We start from the raw sequence: 10,235 nt of genomic DNA on the forward strand, positions 1-10,235 counted from the left end.
GTAATTCATATCTGCATTGTATCCCCTTCTACATAGAGCAGCCTACTAAAAAAGCCTTCTGTTACGGTCTAGGGACCAGGGCACTAGGGTACGTGAGCTCCTGTGTTTGCAGAGTTGGTAGGAGTCACAAAGAGGTGGGATATCGGGGATGTAGGTCACAAGGAGAGAGGAACGAATGGTCTGTGCGTTCTGAGGACGCACTAGAGGCGCAGAATTTAAGAAGGGCCAGGTATTCGACAGAGCCTCTAGTGGTGAGGATGATTGGCTGCTGGACACCTTCCAGGTTGCGGCCCTTTAGCGCACCCACACAGACGCAAGGGACTAGTTGAAGCAGCGGGGAACTGGATACAAACAGGTAGGGAAGAAACTTGTAACCAACGAGCAGGAAGACAGGAAGAGGGAGAGAGAGAGAGAAAGTCTCAAGCAAAAGTGCAAACGCACAGCAGAACAGCAGAGTATACTGAAGAGAATAGATAAGCAAGGACACCAGGGAAGGGTAAGCAGCTTAGAGGCACAGCTAGGAGCAGGAAGGTGCAACGTACAAAAATAAATGAGATGTGCGTGGCACATGCATACAAAGAAGCAGGATAACAGAGCGAAAAGTATACAAAGAAGCACAAAAGTGATGTATGCACACAGGGATGTGCAGACAAGGATCAATCCAACACAGCCACCAGGTAAGAGAGGAGCACAGAAATAAAGGGGTGACAGCAAAGCAAAGGAAGATACACTGGAAGGTAAGTGACGGAGTAGAAGTATAACAAGCAGTAAATAGGAGGGAGAGGGAAAACACAGTAGAAGTAAGGCAATGAAGGCAGTTTGGAGAGGCGCACAGGTGAAGGCAATTAAGGCCTGCAACAATATACTAAAGGAACCACTGAAATACTATAGTAGGGGTGCAAGGAGCAAAGCAGGGGATAACGCCAAACAGGGATACCAGTTGGTAGAGGGAAGCCAAAAGGCACAGGGATCCAATAGCAAGCGCAGGGAATAGGATCCCAGGGGTAGTCAGAGACACAAGGGGTACGGAACAAGGCAAAAGACTTGTTGCTCGCACCAAGAGCAACAAGTGAGGAAGTCCTAAATAGGGGAGAAGGAGAGCAGATTGGCTGCAGCCTTGTGAGACACCATAGGCTGACAGCCCAGAAACAGGGAGCAAAGCGAAAATCCGGCACGGATTTCCGGATATTGTGACACCTTCCTTAGTGTGGAGCGTGTCAGCGCTATATTTCTGCCTCTTGTGCCTGAAATAATCCACTGCAATTTTTATTTCAGGATAAAACCTGCATTGTCTCTCTCTTCCAATGCAGCCTAGTGAAAAGGCTTCCTTAATTTGCAGCATGTCTTTGCTATATTCCGGGCTCTCCTGTCTGAATAATGCACTTTAATTTTATTCTCAATATAAAACCTGCCTTGTCTCTCCCTCTAATAAAATAAGCCTACTTTCCATGATTTGCAGCATGTCTTTGCTTTATTTCTGTTTCTTGTCTCTGACATAATCAACTGTAAATGTTAATTCATAATAAAACGTGCCTTGTCTCTCCCTTTTACATTGCTGCCCAGTTAAGTTTCCAGTCACTGTGCTATATCTGGCTAATGGTTTTAAAATTTGTATTTCTATATAATAACTGCCTCATCTTTGGAATGTAGGGTTGTGGTTTTAAAGTGTTTTTGTGCACCTTGTGTTGATGTCTTATTAAACTTTGTAGACAATAAAGTATACTACTGCTCTAAATGAAGATCACAAGTTATGCTATGAAAAATGCTTTGCCACTGTTTGGCAATAGATACAAAATTCAGGGATTAAACTTGTTTTTTTATTTGGAAGTGTAACCATTTCTTATGGCTTTTTGAACTATTCTACAGTATATACTACGTTACCTGCTCAGTTCTGGCCAATTACTGCTAGATAACAAATCAGAAAGTGGCCTTTCCACTTTATGTAAGCCATAAGAAACATCAAATTAAAAAAATGTAATACACATAAAAATTATGTAATGCCACAATATTGTATGACACATAAAGCTTAAAGGCATCTCTGAAACATGTAATTCAAGAATTGGTGTTTTTCTTATGTCATCTTCATAGTCACATATGGAGAGCATTCCCCCTGCTGAATGGTATTTATTTAATTTTTTTTGCCAATTACTACATGTCCCCTCTGACCGTACCCAGAACCCCCATCCACACAATGTCAGCAGTCAAATACCACGTAGCATTTGGGAGCTCCCCTAATACTATTCATGTCACACCTCGACTCACAGACCCGAATGGCATTCTGGAGCTCACAAATAACATTCGGGAACTCCAGAATGCTATGTGGTATTTGACAGCTGAGAATTTCAAATGGGCGGAGCGAGCTGTGACGTCATCTGTTTACATTCGGGCAGGAGATGTCATTTTGCGGTGAGTTTTCGTCGGATTCGGACAGGTATTCGTGCAGGCAGAGAGTTTGGGGTTCTTGCATCATCAGCTGTAAACACAAGAAAACTAGCAAGAAGCTAAAGGAGTTTTTAAGGCAGCCCAGCTTTGTGATGTTACACTAAAGATCTCTCACACATTCACCAGTATGTCACAGGGTTATAGGTTTAGGTAGTCCAGATAAGAGACCTCACATAGTAATAGGTTTAGGCAGTTCATGTATTGGATAACACAATGGTATAAGTTTAAGGCAGTCCATATGCAAGACAACACTTAGTTATAAGTTTAGGCAGTGCCTGAGCTCCAATGAGCCGAGCCCAGGGGCTCCAGTTGTACTTGCGCTTTAAGGTGAGTGTCAACCAGGGACACGGATGCCGGGTAGCCTGAGGGGAATCCTCCAGTAGGTCCTGGTCAGTGGTAGGGGTGTTTGCTCCGGAGTTCCAGGGTGTTTGGGCGTAAGAAACCCAATAGTGAACACCCTTCCTTGTTCCCACTAGGTTTAAATAGGCCGCGGCCGTGACGTCACACGGCCGCGATGCACTTAAGCTTTCCAGCGTGGGATGCATAGCACCTCCGCTAATGGGGGAGGAATTCCTCTGCGGTTACGCCCTCTGCTGCGTTCCACCCTGGAACGCAAACGAGATGTGGCACGGAGCGCAGGGACGTTACAGTACCCCCTCCTCAAGGGAACACCTTCGGGGTTCCTCGAGGGCGTGTGCTTGGAGGGATACCTGTTGTGGAATCTGCGTTTTAGTAAGGGTGTGTGTACATCGCGGTCATTTTCCCAAGAATCGTCGAGTGGATCATACCCCTTCCACCGTACAAGGTACTGGAGGCAGCCCCTGCGTTTCCTGGCGTCGAGTATCTTTTCCACCTCATACTCAGTCTCGCCCTGTACTTGTACAGGGGGAGCAGGAGGCGGCATCCTGTTCGGGAACGGGTTAGGCCGAAATGGCTTTAGCAGAGAAACGTGGAAGGAGGGGTGTATCCTTAGATCCGGAGGAAGCTCGAGTTTCATCGCGTTAGGATTGATCACTTTTTTGATCGTGAACGGTCCGATGAACTGCCTTCCTAGTTTCCTGGATGGGGTGTTTACCTTGAGGTTTTTTGTAGAGAGCCAGACCTTGTCCCCCACCTGATAATTCGGGGGTTCCCGTCTCCTGAGATCGTAGAACCTCTTTTGCCTGTCCTGGGCGAGTTGGAGGTTACGTTTGAGAAGATCAGAGGTTTGACGTAGTGTCGACACATAGTCTGCTGTGGATGGAACATTGGGAGGTGTGAAATTGGGGGGTAGTTGTTTTGGATGGAATCCATAATTCGCAAAGAACGGGGTGAGCCTAGTGGATGAACTGGTGGCATTGTTAAATGCGAATTCTGCTAGAGGGAGCAACTCAACCCAGTTGTCTTGGAGGTTAGAAGTGGATGCTTCTCAAATTGCGATTGGTGGAATCTTGTCTCAGCGTCTCGGGGTCGCTACCCCATTACACCCAGTCGCCTACTTTTCCAGGACTCTCAGCTCCTCGGAACAAAACTACCCCATAGGAGAAAAGGAGTTGCTCGCCATCAAATAGTGAACCACCTTCCTTGTTCCCACTAGGATTAAATAGGCCGCGGCCGTGACGTCACACGGCCGCGGTGCACTTCCGCGTTCCAGCGTGGGACGCATAGCACCTCCGCTAATGGGGGAGGAATTCCTCGGCGGTTACGCCCTCTGCTGCGTTCCACCCTGGAACGCAAACCAGATGGGGCACGGAGCGCAGGGACGTTACAGGTACCCCGATGCAAATAAGCTCCCTTGCCCGCAGACCCCCACAACCACTCAGCCAGGGCGCAGGGAGGGAGGGGGGCGCTCGTTTGCCCCCCCTTTCCTGCCCTGCCAGACCTGTGCTCAGATCAAGGGTCTGGTAGGAATTTTAGGGGAGACCCCACAGTTTTTCCTGCCTTTTTTGGAGGTGGGGTTCCCCCTTAAAATTCCTACCAGACCTAAAGGGCCTTATATGGATTTTGGGGGGAACCCTACGCATTTCTTTTTTACTTGGGGGTCCCTCCTAACATTCCTACCAGACCTAAAGGGTCTGGTATCAATTGGAGGGAAACCACACGCTTTTTTCCCCCCTCTGCAGACTGTAAAAACTGTCACTTTGCTGCAACCAAAATTCATCCACAAATGAAAATTCATACAGACTACCGTTAACAAATTTCATCCGAATCCCGAAATGAATTGACTTTTCCGAATCAAAATGAAACGAAACTAAACAAATTTTTTGCCGGTGCACATGTCTATTCCACATCTGCCCCTGGTGACACATACGCATCGGCCCCTCGTGAGACCTTCCACATCTGCCCCTGTTGAGACCTCCACATCTGCCCATTGTGAGACCTTCCACATCTGCCCCTGTTGAGGCCTTCCGCTTCTGCCCCTGGTGAGACCTAAGCATCTGCCCCTGGTGAGACCCTCCGCATCTGCCCCTTCTGAGACCTCCACATCTGCCCCTAATGAGACCCTCCTTATCTGCCCTTAAGGAGACCCTCTGCATCTGCCCCAAGTGAAACCCTCCCTATCTGCCCCTGCTGAGACCCTCAACATCTGCCCTGTTGAAAGCTAAACCCTCCTTATCTGCCCTGCTGAGAACACCCACATCTTCCCCTGCTGAGACCCTACGCATCTTCCCCGGCTGAGACCCACCGCATCGCCCCCTGGTGGGACCCTCTGCATCTGCTGCACCCACCTGCTGGACTTGCTGAAGGTAAGCACTTACCCATGTGCTGGCATGGAAGGAGCTGCCCATTAACGTATGTGTGTGTGACATCCCACGGGGATCAGACTGTGTGTGATGGCTGATCCCGGGGATGCTGCTGTGTATGTGTCATTCTAACTGCCCAGTCTGCCATACATTGGTTCTGGTTTGAGGTCTGCCATGTAGTGATTGTAATCTGAGGTCTGCCGTGTATTGGTGCTGGTCTGAGGTTTGCCGTGTATCAATTCTGGTCTGAGGTCTCCTATGTATTGGTTCTTGTCTGGTCCAACTTCTCCCAAACTACCCTTGATACTAGATATAGTTTGTCCCTTCACACCTTAGAAGCAGCTTTGCAGTTTGTTGCCTCTGACAACCCTATTATGAATGGGCTGTGGGTGAAGAGGTACAGATATTAGTATAATTACCACCAACCTAACCTTTAAACTCTTTGCTTCTGAAGGAAAAGAGGTTTAACCTTTGCATACAGAAAGGCTTTTTCACTGTTGGAAAAAAAATATGTGGTAGCATTCCTAAATTCACAAAATATTACTAGATATTGACTTCTTATAAGTACAATAAGCACCAGAGATTGTTGATCCAGGGAATATCCAAGAAGGAATTGTTTCCCTGTTGGAGCAAATTGAACCATGCTTTATATGTTTTTTCTTGCCTTCCTCTGGATCAACAGCGTGTAACTGTTGACAAAGCATTCTGTTTTAGGTTTTTCTTCTCTTTCTTCTTCCCCCCCCCTCTTATCTCTATTAGGTTCTATTAGGTTGAACTTGATGGACTTGTGTTTTTTTTCAACCAGGCTATCTAACTATGTTTATAATAGAAATATGGTAGCTGCGATTACTTAGCTCCTTCTAAGAATACTAGTTGGTTAGCTGTCTCCTGCTTCAATACCTACTCATTCATTGACTTATATACTGTATACTTGTTACAGGTCAAAGTCTCAGAAAGTACTAAAATCATTGAGTTAGCACGTCAGCCAGCCATTTTACATTTTCAGGAGGAAGGCCAGTTCAAGTAGCCCCCATATCCTCTCAGTACAGTTTCCTTCATTCTTTACTGTTCCGTTTATTGAGCTCAATATTACCGGTAACCACTTTAGGACCATTTTATTGTGTTTGTGTGCACTACAGTTCATTTGCATGTACTCTTTCCTTCAAATATTGACTCAATAAACATTTGCGCAAATATTGTGCAACATGAATTGCAACTAGCATTTTTTATTCTACAGGACCTTCATTATTATTATTATTATAAAGGATTTTTATAGCGCCAACATTTGCGCAGCTCTTTATAATGTAAGGAAGCATTACAATTACAATACAATTGAAGACAAGATGATAAGGAGGGCCCTGCCCGTGAGGGCTTACAATCTAAAGGGAGGGGCGAGTGATACATTAGGAGGTAGCTGTGTGGGGATGAACTGTTTGAGCCTTTACTTTTAGAACATATATAATTGTTTGGGGGTTTTAAACAATTTACAGCCAGAAATTCAGATTTTTACATGTGTGTGCAAAAAAATGCTCCAGTACCAAAGTGGTTAAAGGTAAACTGTCCTATGGGTGGATCTATACAGTCATGGATTCAACAGCAGATGCACTTTCTTGATTAATGGCTTGACTGTTATGGAGTAAGCCTGGGGTGAATTTGTCACTGACAGACATTTATATCTTGGTGTACTAATAATACACACTGGTACATGAAGTTTTCAGTATTGAGCATGCAACCCACGTGAAAAGTTATTTAAGCATGCTGCATGACAATATTTTGCAAACTTGCTATCATCTATTTAACATTTAACCCCTTTTTGAATGCTTAATTTTCTACATTTGTTGTTAGTAGATTCATCTGCTAATAAATGCGTAACTGTTTTGTGTATTAACACAAATAAATGAGGATATTTATGGCTTTTGTAGCATACTTTAAAATCAATACCCTTTAATTTATATTTATTACTACACATTATAATATACAGTTTACATCTTCATTGCATATATACAATGGCACTGCTTAAATTTTTTTTACCATCAGTTCTGCTAAATGCACATCATTTACAACAATGGATGCCCAAAAACATTAATTTATGAATTATTTAAATTCATTAGCCAATTACTTTTCACTTAGTACCATTGAACATCTATATTGCAATTTAATAAAACAACTGTTGTCTTTAAGTGGTTTTTTTGTTGTTGAGTTGAGTAAGTTTACATTTAAATATAATAGGACACATGTCAGTATATTTGATAAGACTCAAAAGTGATGAGTGCATTTTGGTGGTAAGTCCCTAAATAGTCAGAACACTCGAAAGCTGTAAAAATGACTCCATAAAAAAAACAGACCCTTACAATATTTATAAGGTATAGATCCTAACCTAAGGCTACACAACCCAAACCCCAATCCTAACAAAACTATGACCAAATCTAAGACTGCCTCTAAAGAGACCTGTAAAAAATCTTTCATACAAATAACCTTTCATAGACAAATAAGCTTCTCACTCGAAATTGCCAGGTTATTCAGAACACACTATAATAATTATAGGTAGCCTAAGGGTGGCCATACAGTCTACAATGTTATTGTAAAATCCCTGTACAATCTCGTTTACATTTTCCAAAATGTTTTAATATGAGGAATAACCTAAACAATCCATTCAATTTGTATCTAATCACACAAGCTCATACAATACGTATTTATTTGTAGGTCTGAAGAAAATTGAACAATCCGATTATATAGTGTATTTTTAGCTTTACCATGTCCTTAACCCTAATAAGAAAATAAAATAAAATAAATGGAGGGAACAAATAAAAGCTTCCAATATTTATTTTGTCAGAATTTTTTATATAAAAATGTGTATGAATTTATTAAGATCAGGTCACCAAGTTTATTTCAAACTCAAAAGAAACTTGTGTAGAAACTTTACAACTAGAAAACTAAATAAAGTGTCGATACTGGCTTGGAAGAAGACTAAGAAGAAGAAGAAGACTAAGACTATGACACCTGAGATATTTACTGTTTTCTCCAAGGACTATCTTATCTCACATATCGGTCTCTGAGAAGTAAATAGCTTATTTAACAGGATCATACACATTGGCCTTTGTCTGAATTGTAAATTATCACACTTGTTTGAGTTTTGCTTAAACATATAACATGACTATTCGAACAGATGTCCTAGGAGACTGGTAGAACTCTTAAGAGAAACAGGGACAAACGTTTAATTAATATGTATTATATCTAGAATCATATGCAGAATCTTATATATTAATCAAACACCTAAAATAATCAGATATCTAGATGTATGCATTCAAATATAGAAAAATTTAATATTTATGATAAGTAACTGATTTCAAAACTTATATGAAAGTTGTGATTGTTTATCTTGTATCTTACTAATATGTAAGTCTTTTTTGATGATAGGTTTAATGAATTATCATGAATTAATCAACTTACCACCACCCGAGATTCGATAATTAAAATAAGGGTAATAAGCGTTACTATTAAATTGTCACCTATATTAATAATAAGGAATAGAATACTGAAAGGATATAGCAGAGATGAAAATAATAACTTATACCTCATATTTATATGCATCTCAATGTTTAATATTTGTATGGGTATAAAATATAACCTATTTAAATATAGCATGTAAGTGAGGGTATGATAATTAAGATTATCCTGATATACCACTCACCCCATATATAAATCAATTTCTCTCCCTCATTATTTTAGAAAATGTAAAACCAGGATTGGTAGTACCAGAATGCTACCTGCAAGGCATGTAACATTATTGCTTGTGAATACACCTGGTTAATGAATCAGTAATTATACCAATCAGATGCTAGTAGCAGCCCAGAGGAACTCCCATAGGCAGTTCTCAAGATAAGGGAAAGATCTAGTATAAATAAGGTATGAAAAATGGCAAAAATGGATGGGGAGGGTCCCACTTGTCCCAAACTTTGGATTGTGGTGGTAATGTATCATTTTGCATGCTAAAATATATATGTTATTGTTGTAAATTTCTTTTTGAATGTCTGTTTAATTTAAAAGGAGCTAAGTTTAGAATAACGCTAGTCCTTAAATTTTAGCTGCAGGAGAAAATTTGGACAGAGTTCAATCTGAATATTGTTAATTCCATTATTAGTCTTTCACTTGTCTCCTTAAAAATAGATAGAGTTTTTAAATTAATTGTATTCAAATACCTGGCTATGTTGTATTTTGTTATTCAAATATAGGACTTATTATAATCGAACTGAGTTTTAACTTTTAACTAATTTAACAAACTTTTAACTAATATTAATTAAATTGGTTGATATTTGATTGAAACATTGAAAATAACTGTACTTGACCGTATTACTATTAAATTTAATATTAGTAACTATTACGGAGTCCATTATTTTCATTTTAAACATTACAAGGTGCATAGGACCTCCTACACTGAAAGAATTCAGGTACCTGTTTTTCATTTGGGTTTTATTTTTCTTCCATTGATTATAACACTGAATGTCATCCTGTGTGAGTCACTTTAGGTAAATTGTTGTCATTTAGTGATAACTGGAGGCACTGAATTTGGACATTGTGGGTGTCACTTTATAATTAATGAATAAGGGGATTGTCTGAATATTTAGTTACCTTTTTTCCCTGGCATATTAAGGTGAAAACACAATTGATATGAATTTAAAATACCTAACATTTATTTTATGGGGATGATAAAATGTTGTTTAACATTATTTTAAAACCCACTACACTTTCTAATAAGGGTACTATTGGGGATGAAAGGATTCCTTTAGAGTTTTTTTGAACAATTTACAATGCTCCTCATACTAATATATATGAAAAATATAATATGGTCAGTTTTGATAATAAATAAGGGCATTTCAGATTTGTATATTTAGATAGAAAGCACAGGTTAGTTTTGAATAGGAGGTGGTCTTAAGGTGATATCAGCAGGTCATTTTTACCTATACTATCACAAAGTGTAGGCTACAAAAGGACCAATGGAGTAGAAACTCTAAACAAAATGAGAACCCACAATACCATTGCTATATTAGGACAAAGAACTGGTTTTCAATT

This window comes from Nanorana parkeri, unplaced genomic scaffold (genome assembly GCF_000935625.1).
Source record: "Nanorana parkeri isolate BGI_ZX_2015 unplaced genomic scaffold, ASM93562v1 scaffold3, whole genome shotgun sequence".
Classification (NCBI taxonomy): domain Eukaryota; kingdom Metazoa; phylum Chordata; class Amphibia; order Anura; family Dicroglossidae; genus Nanorana; species Nanorana parkeri.